Here is a 10,835-nt window from a genome sequence, read left to right as displayed (position 1 = left end):
CTTTTTCTTAGTATTAATTGCAGAAATAAAGTAGTATCACTTTAAAATTGGGTGGATTGAGATATGTATTTGTAGTCTAGAGAAAAGTGGGCAGCCGGGCCCGACTCAAGACCCAAATCAGCCCGATGGGCTTGCGCTAGGTAGCTTAGCTATAATTGTGAAGAAAATAATAATTTAGATCACAAAATTTGTTTAAATTGTTATCAATTATATTAAGACTTGAAAATGGAAGGTTTTAAGTTTTGTGGTTGTCTTATCCTTGTGCAAAACAAAACATCGTATATTGAATTATTCCATGCATAATTATTTGTGAGTGAATCAAGATGGTTTATTTGTTATTGAAATGAGAGTATACTGTTATAAAAAGAAAAGATATTAGCTTGGGGTTTAAGAAAAGGTTTATTAGAAAAGTAAAAGATATTTGTGGTTTGGAGTCCAAGAAAAAGTTGATTACATATTAGAATTGGATTTATTTAAAGGTGACACATAATTGAATAAAATTATTAAGCCAATACAATGTACAAATTTACCACTCTTTTATTTCCTGCATTATAAAGTATTTTATTTTTTGCATTCCATGGTCAACATGTACATTAGGTTTGTACAATCAGATAAAACTGAAAATATACTTCATTTAACTTTATTATTATGAAAATTAGAATTTGACAAAAAATACAATATTTTAAAAGTTATTATCCTCAAAAAAATTCATAGGCTAACAAAATACTTGAAAATTGAATATTAAATTGCGAGTTTTCAGTTTTTGAGATTGTCTTATCGTGTACAAAACGTCGTATATTGACATCGTTATGTACATGAACACGACAATTAAAAAACCTAAACTCCGTATTTGGTATTTTGTTTCTAAACCTCATAGTATGATTTAGATATGCAAGCCGACCGGTATAGCCCGAGCATTTTGTGACTCAAAAGATGAAACCCGGTCATTTTAACACCTCGCTTTCTTAGTTCAAGCTTCAAAGTAAGACTCACAAAGGGGGAAATGTGGGAAATTCAAAATTAAATTTCCATTTCGATATTATTATTGGCAACATTTATATCAAAATACATAAATTCTGATGCCTAATATTGGCAACAAAATCTAAGTTCCATTCTACTAGCATCTATACTTGCAGATACAATCTAAGATTTCGCAATCACCAAATAAGTAGTTTTCTCTCTGACAAGCTAAGGAGCATATGCCCCTTGATAAGTCTGAATCATGGCAAACTCCAGTAAATGTGGTGCTTTTTTGTGAGCAAAAGTCTGCTTTAGTCACCATTATCTCCTCTGTAAATGAAATTAGTTAGAATAGATAAAGATCAAATCCATAAATTTAGTTAAGTCTAATCCCATCAAAAATTAATCTATATAAATTGTTGTGCTCAGTACAAATTTAGTGGTTTTAGACAAATTTTCTCACTTGGTGTGTTCAGGAAATTATAATTGCGCAGAAAAAAAAAAAAGTTTCTGCACCTCCTATGATTGTGATTTCCTTGACACGTCATATGGCAACGTGTTTTGTCCACTAAATTTTTACTCTCGTTGCAACCTCTAAATAAAAACATAGATACGGAGTACTATATTTTACTATGAGATATTGTTTGTAAATTGAAAATAATATATATGCTATGAGATAATCTGTTAAAGAAAAGATATGATTTCAATTTTGTTAGTGTATTTGGTAAAAATGGATTATTTTTTATGGAAAACAGTGTGTAAATTAATCAATGAGATGGAACTAAATTGTTAAGAGATTTGACCAAAATGCAATAATTTATGATTATATAAAGCAGAATAAATTCAAAATTTCTTAATTAAAATTAGATATGGTGAAAGTGTGTAAACTTACGAGAAGCCAAGAAGAGGCAGAGAAGAAAGATTGAGAGAATTGAGACTTGTTTAGCCATTTTGAGAGTGAGATTTTGAGATTGATATTTGATATGATTACATTCGCTACCTTTTATAGAGTGGAGAATTGCATAAATTGAAGAAAAATCATATAAGTAAAGCTTATCCCATTTTTCCATTACTTTTACATGGAAAAAAATAATAAATATTCATTTCATCACATTTGATAACAATTTTCCATTTTATTTTACATGGAAAGATAATGCATTTTAGTGGCAATTGTTTTTTAAAGCACTTGTCTCAAATAATAATAAGCATGTCAACCGACCAAAATGCTAGCAATAATATAGCCACAATCTACAATCTAGCAATGACAAAAATTTGCTACGATAATAGCATAATATAGGATAATTGTCTATAAATTCCTAAACTTTCCATCAAAATTGATTGCTGCAAAACTAATTATTGCTCTTAATAAAAATATATTGGTTTAATGTGAAAAAAATTTGTAGTTTGATAAAAAATAAATACCCCCTCCGTCCCAAGATATTAGAGCAACTTTCCTTTTTAGGATGTTCCAACATATTAGACTCATTTCCTTTTTAGGAAAAAATCATCTATATTACTTTATTCTCCACCTACTTTTTTCTCTCTTCTGAGTCTTCTCTCATCTACTTTTTCCATCTTTCCATTTTAACTATTTAAATATCAATTCTTTAAATCTCGTGCTCAAAAGATGTTGCTCTAATATATTGGGATGGAGAGAGTACTAAATTAATTGGGTTATTTTTCATTTATTTTTAACTAAGTTCGTGTTTGAAGTAACCTCAAAACATGAAGAGCATTTTAGACATTTTGAAAGCTGTCACTTTCACTCTTTCACTTTTTCAGATTTGTAAATTCTCTCTCTCCATCTTCTTCTCTCAATCTCCTTAATTTTCCATTAAAAGGTGTTGGCTAAGGACTCTACTTTTATTTTATATCACTAAATTATCTGTCAAATCTGCATTAGCTCTCCCTTATATATCACCAAGCTGCTCAGTCTTAGAGTTCCACAATGGCTCTTGGACTAGAAACTAAACACCCTCCTGCCACATAGTTAGGACTAAAATTTGTCTGCTACATGATTAGGACACCCAACTGCACAAAAGTGGACTAGAAACTGGACTAGCACTAGGACTAGTCACAATAAACAAAATTAACAAATTCATATATAAAATACATTCACGCAAATACGGAATTAAATTTACGACACAAATACGGGAAAAATGCAATCATTTTATTTATGTTCATACTAAAAAATTACATAAATTTACGAGGCGGGCGAGCTCGGGACCCGTCTGGCCAGAAGGGGATGTCGAATGGACTCAGGGAACCCGCTGGCGACTCCCCTAGCTGCCCGTTGGGCCCTCTTTTGACCAACCGGGCGAGTGCGGCGAGATAACGATGGAGGGGTCGGGAACTCTTCGGTAGTGTCGAGGAGCTCGTGGGAATCGGCGCTGCTGTAATCGCCGGCGAGGTTCAGCCGCTGCTTCTTCGGCCAGCCAGCATCGACACCCGCCCGAAACTTCTCAGACTCCATCAGCACCTCATAGCAGTTCCAGTATGTGAACTCCCTATGAACCCCCGGCACGGGGAAGACGGCCTCCGACATCCTCCTCACATCCTCGCCAGTTTGGCCACTGGTCTTCATGCGGAGGTTGTTGGCGTACAAGCCGCAAATCGGGAGACCGCAACCCTGATTCGTTCCCACTACTTCCGGCACTCCTCCCTAGTGTGTGGCTTCCCATCCGGATGATGATGCTTGTAGGCTGCTGCTATTTTAGCCCACAAGTTGATGACCATCTGATTGTTCTACTTCAGGGGATCATCGCAAACACTCACTCAAGCCTTGGACAACGCGACGTTCTCATCATTCGTCCACCTAGTGTGATTTCCTTGACACGTCATATGGCAACGTATTTTGTCCACTAAATTTTTACTCTCGTTGCAACCTCTAAATAAAAACATAGATACGGAGTACTATATTTTACTATGAGATAGTGTTTGTAAATTGTAAATAATATATAGAATAAAGGCCAAAATTGGTCCTGAACATATGTCCATTTTACGATTTTGGTCCTAAACTTTATCTTTTGAATTTTTTGCATCCTGAACATTTCAACTCGGATCACAATTGGTCCTACACTAACAATTCCGTCAATTTTTAAATGGCTTTAACCCGATTTTGACCGATTTTGATGGTTTTAATAGTCTCAATCGGGTTAAAGCCGTTTAAAAATCGGTCAAAATCAGGTTAAAATCGTTTAAAAATTGACGGAATTGTTAGTGTAGGACCAATTGTGATCCAAATTGAAATGTTCATGACCAATTGTGATCTGAGTTGAAATGTTCATGATGCAAAAATTCAAAAGATAAAGTTTATGACCAAAATCATAAAATGGGCATATGTTCAGGATTAAATTTGGCCTTTACTCTAATATATAGGCTATGAGATAATCTGTTAAAGAATCGAGATACAGTAGATTTTAATTTTGTGAGTGCATTTGGTAAAAATTGATTATTCTTTTATGGAAAAGAGTGTATAAATTAATCAATGAGATGGAACTAAATTGTTCAGAGATTAGACAAAAATGCAATAATTTATGATTATATAAAGCAGAATAAATTCAAAATTCCTTAATTAAAATTTGATATGGTGAAAGTGTGTAAACTTACGAGAAGCCAAGAAGAGGCAGAGAAGAAAGATTGAGAGAATTGAGACTTGTTTAGCCATTTTGAGAGTGAGATTTTGAGATTGATATTTGATATGATTACATTCGCTACCTTTTATAGAGTGGAGAATTGCATAAATTGAAGAAAAATCATATAAGTAAAGCTCATCAAAATAATAAATATTCTTTTCATCAAAATTTATAACAATTTCCATTTTATTTTACATGGAAAGATAATGCATTTCAGTGGTAATTGTTTTTAAAAGCACTTGTCTCAAATTATAAACATGTCAACGTCCGACCAAAATGCAAGCAATAATATAGACACAATCCACAACATGATAAGTCCATGAAGAAAATTGCATTTGTAATTGCAATATTAGTACTCCCTCTGTCTTTTAAAATATCATATTTGTGAGATGACACGAGATTTTATAAAATTTTGTTTTATATATTAAGTGAAGAGAAAAATATGATTTTTATTTCAATGTGAAAGGGAAAGTTTTTAAATATAAAAATATAACATATTTAGTAGGACAATTTAAAACGGAAAGTGAGACATAATATGAAAATTATTATCTCACTTCCCGATTAAAATAAAAGTCTAGATCCCTATCAGACCATGAGTAGATTAGGTGTGATATTTGTTGTTTGGCTTAGTAGTTAACTTAGTTAATAGGAGTGATTGATAAAACTAATTAAACATTTGTTTGTAAGTGCACAACTACATAAGTGCATAATATTCGTAGATGTTTTCAAGTGTGGAATAGTGCTTTGCAAAATATATTAATTCTTAGTATTAATTGAAGAAATAAAGTTGCGTCACTTTAAAAGTGGGGTAATAGGCTAGAGAAAAATGGGTTTGCGCCAGATAGCTTAGCTTATAATTTTAGAGATAATTGTTATTTAAATCATAAAATTTGAATAAATTAATTATCAATCCTACAAGACTTGGAATTGAAAAAAAATTTGATGAGGTTTCAATTTTTGTGATTGTCTTATCTGTGTACAAAACATTATATTTTATCAAAGTTCGAAACGATGTAGTTCATCAGAATAAATATTTTCCACCTACTTTTTATTTTCTTATTTTAATAAAACAACGTTGTTTTGAGCATCACCAAAACATGCCGTTCTGTACATGGATTCAACAATTGAGGAATCGAAACTCTATATTTAATTTTTCGTTTCTAACCCGTATAGGATTTAGATATGTGAGTCAGTCAGTCTAGCCCGGGCGTTTTGTGACCCAAAAGATGAAACCTGATCATTTGACACATCTATTTTCTTAGTTCAAAATTTAAAGTAAAAGTTAGAAAGAGTGATTAAAAACGTCGGAAATTCAAAATGAAGTCGAAAATACATAAACTTTGATGCCTAAATTGGCAACAAAATATAAGTTACAATTCTAATTGCAAATTTGTGTGCAGAGACATTGTTGATCATTGTTGCATTCACCAAATAAATAGCCCTCTTCCTTACACTCTGAGGAGCAGTAGGCGTCAATAACAGGTCCTCCTGAGCAAGTCCCAGTAAACAATTTGCTTATCCTTGAGCATGTATGTGCTCCACTCACCATTGTCTCCTCTGCGAATGAAATTAGTTACTATACATATATGTAAAGATTAAATCCATCAAAAATTGATCTAAATGGGTGTGCTCAGTAGTAGTTCAATTATATTTTGTCACGTGATATGTTCAGCCAGCCACAAGTGCATAAATATATTCTCTCTTCCCATGATTGTGATTGGCTTGACACGTTACGTGGCAACATGTTCTGTCCACTAAATTTTACTCATGTTACAAGGCACTAATGAAAAAAACGGTTAGAGTGTTAAAAAATAATGTTTGGTATGAAAAGAGTGTACACACTAGGTTGTAATCAACGAGATGGAACAACAAGATGTGATAATAAAATACTCTAGTTAAAAGGATAATATTTTTTTAATTGATTTCTGATGCTATGACCCATAATGTGGAATAATTATTTTTCAATGGAACATACAATTTAAATAAAAATAGATCCCCATAGATGATTTCCCTACTAAATCTTCACATTTTTTTTTATAATTATAAAATATACTCAAGCCATGACTCTATGACAAGTCAAAAGCTTAAAAGTACAGGTGAATCAAAGTCACAATAAAAGAGAGAAACAGAGGCCAACCGCTACCACAGACAACCCCGATCCTTATAAAACCAAGAACAAACCAAACCAAATAGTAAGAGCACCAAACCAAACAAAGACTAAATCCTTACATGACAAACCTAATATTCTAATATCAGAATAAATTGGTTTTAATTGTGAAATTAGAATAAATTGAAAATATACTTAATTAAATTTTATAATTGCAAAAATTAGACCTTGACCAATATGCAATAACAGGTCCAAAAAAATATGTGGGCAAAGAAGATATGGTAAAAGTGTGTCAACTTACGAGAAGCCAAAAGGCAAAGAAGAAAGAGCGCCAGAGTTGTGAATTGTTTAGCCATATTGAGAGTATATTTTGAGGTTGATATTTGATTGACATGCCCATTTATAGAATGGAGAATTGCATAAATTGAAGAAAAATAATAGAGCTTATTTTCCATTAATTTTTTCATGGAAAAAAATAATAAATCTTATTTTAATCCAATTTTATAACAACTTTCCATTTTGCTTTATATGGAAAGATAATGGACTTTTGTGGTTATTCTTTTAAATGCACCCATCTCAAATAATAAACATGACAAAGACTTCTGCAATTAATTTTTTAAGATATTGGCGCAAAATATCACAAATCTTTTCAAAACTTTATTTTTCTTCACGAACCTTAAACTTTAAACTTGACATAAAATATTACCCTCTCCATTTCATAGTAGTGGAGTCATTTTGTCATTTTGGTACGTTCCATAATAGTTGATTAATTTCTCTTTTTAGTAAAAGTCAACAAATTTCTTTTCACTTACTTTAGTCTCTTACTTTATTCTCTCTTCATCTCTCTACCTTTTTCATTTCCTACTTTATTCTTTATTTACTTTAATTCACTTACCACAATTTTTCTTAATCTCCGTGCCGAAAAGAAATGTCTCCACTACTATGGAACGGATGAAGTACTCTCTCCGTTCCAAGATAAGCGAGTCATATTACTTTTCAGGATGTCTCACTATAAGAGTCATTTCTCATTTTAGCAAAATATCATGTCTCTTACTTTATTATCCACCCACTTTATTCTCTATTTTTTCTCTCTCGTACTTTACTCTCTCTATTTTAACTCTTTAAATATAAATTTCTTAAATCGTTGCGCCCAAAAGAAGTGTTACGCTTATCTTAGGACGGATGGAGTATCTCGTATAATGTCGTGATTCTTGTATAGAGCTACTCCGTATTTATTTTTAGGTCAGAGAAAAATGGGCGGGTCAGCCCAACTTAAGACACAAATTAGTTTGATGGGCTTTTACAAAGCATCCCAAAATCTAAAAATATGAGGATATTTAGGTCATGAATTTTTTTCAAGTTACAAAAGATTTGAAAACAGAATACTAGATCACAGTTTCATGTTGACAATTGTATCATCTGTGTATAAAACGCCATCTTTTAATGATACTTAAAACGAGATATTTTATTAAATATTTCTCCCTTTATTTCTTTTTCTCATTTTAACGAAACAACATTGTTTTAATAATCATCGAACGACGTCGTTTTATACATGCGATAATTAGGTAATTGAAACTTCATATTAATAGTATTTCATTTCCAAACCTCATAGGATTGGCCACAATTTGTGATTTAAATAGTTATCGTCCTAAAATCTTGATCCTTAATACATATGAGTAGACTTAGCCTGATTACCTCTAGTCTGATTTTGACACCTCTAGTCTGATTGTTCAAAATTCAAACTTACACTCACAAATGGTGTCCGAAAATGTCAAAATTAAGTTACTATTTCGACATTATAACCGTTGCGACAATAATGGTCGGATTGTATTCTTAGCTCATTCTTACTCTTAGGGCATTAGCAATGGGGCGCCCTAAGGCGCGCCATAGGGCGCGCCACGTCAGCAGTTTTATCCTCCTACCTCCTCACCTGCAGTGGGGCGCCCTAAGACGCGCCCTAAGGCGCGCCACGTCATCATTTTTTTTAATATTTACAAAATCCATACGAATTAAAAAAAAATAATACATTAAAAAAAATAATACATCGTCCGCGCCATCGTCCGCTCCATTGCGGCTGTCGCGGACGATGGCCGCGGACGATGGTCATCGTCCGCGCTATCCTCCGCGACCGAAGTATAGGGCGCGACTATCGTCCGCGCCCTATGGCACGCACCCGCAATGGGTGCGGACGATGGATGGCGTGGACGATGCGCGCCATCAGACGTGCCATCGTCCGCCCATTGCAGATGCTCTTAGTTCAGTTTACTATCTCTTCATTTAATATAATAAATATATTTTTCTTAATTTCTGTCACAAAAAAATGCATCAATTATGGTGAAATTGATGAAGTATAATCTTTAAAAACCTCTTAATTCATGTAATCAATTAATACAACATTATTAACCTCTTACCAAAGTTACAATTCTAACAAAATGCAACATTATTATAAGTTTTCGCTTAGCAATTTTTATGGCATATGCATTTTGAGCTTTTGCATGCACCACCTAAGAAGCCCTCTTTCTTACAAACTGAATTGCAGTAGTCAACATTAGAGCTTGTGCAATTCCCCTCAAACAAATAGCTTGTTGTTGAGCATTCAGCTGCTTCAGTCACCATCTTCTCCTCTGCAAATTAAATTAATAAATCATTGATAAAGAATATATCCATATATTTTTATTGTAGTCTTGACATATTGAAGTATATTACTTGATATATTGAAAGTAATATGTTATGGGATATTATTATAAATAAAATCAAACAAATTTTTGTATAAACGTATATAGATGTGAAAAATGGATTTTTTTTGGACAGAATATAAATATATGCAATGAGTGAGATGGACAAAAAAAAGCATTTGATAACAAACTAGTCTAGTAATCAAAAGGATAATAGTTTTTAACTGATTTCCAATTTTTTGACCGATTCGTCTTCAATGAAAATTAAATTATTGCTAATGTGGCATAATTATGTGTCCGTGACATGGTGACAATTGCAATTTAAACAAAACAGATACTCGATCATAAATTACAAATATACTTAATTTAAATGTATAATTGCACAAATCAGAACTTGACCAAAATGAAATATTTTACATGTTATTATCCAAAATATTAGTAGGCCAAGAAGAGAGTATGAAAGTGTGTAAACTTACGAGAAGCAAAGAAGAGGCAAAGAAGAAGGATCGAGAGAGTTGAGAATTGTTTAGCCATTTTGATATCTAAACTTCACACGTTCATTACCTTTTATAGTGTAAACTTGCATAAATTGAAGAAAAAAATATATTAAGTTTACTTGAATTGCATTTATAACAAATTTCTATTATTTTTACATAGAAAGACAATGGAGTTCTATTTTGGTTATTATTTTTAAATGCATTTATCTCAAAAAAATAAACCTGTCAACCTATCAAATATGTTAGCAATATTGCCGAAATGTATGATAACGATATGATACTTTTTATATGGTATCTTTTGACCTCTATTTGTAAGCTCCAAAAAAGAGTTATTATAAATGTACATTATTTTTATACGTGACTACAAACTATGTTGTTAAAAGTGACTACGAATAAAAGTCTTTTCCTTATAATTAAAATAGTTGCTCGTATTCATTAAAAGTGAACTGCATAAACAGCCTTTGATCTTTTGAGTTTGGACAAATTTAGTCTCTAGAATTTTAAAATAGCATGGGACAGTCTCGAAATTATGATATAATCAAATTCTCGGTACTTTTCATTTTTTAACTAATTGTGGGGCTGAAATATCCTCAAAACATGAAAGGTACTTTTCGACGCTGTCTCTTACTTTTTCACTTTTCATTTGTCAAATCATCTCTCCCCTTCTCTTTAGCATTCCATTAAAAAGGTGCCGTCTAGTGACTATTAGACCATCCACCACTGCGGACGTCCGACCGGCGTGTCGAACGTTTTCACGGGACGTCCGCCATTAGGCAGCAGAGAGGCGGATACGGACGTGCGATGCGGACACCGGAGTTCCGCGGCATTCCGGGGACGTCCGTCTTGACGTCCGCCACTGCGGTGACATGACGGACGTCCCGGCGGACGTCCCGTTTTTTCATTTTTTTTAAAAAAAAACTCTATATATACAGCTCGTTGAACTTCATTTCATTCACACCAC

This window comes from Salvia splendens, chromosome 20 (assembly GCF_004379255.2).
Source record: "Salvia splendens isolate huo1 chromosome 20, SspV2, whole genome shotgun sequence".
Taxonomy (NCBI): domain Eukaryota; kingdom Viridiplantae; phylum Streptophyta; class Magnoliopsida; order Lamiales; family Lamiaceae; genus Salvia; species Salvia splendens.
The sequence above is the reverse complement of the archived record's forward strand: the minus strand, read 5'-3'. Positions refer to the sequence as shown.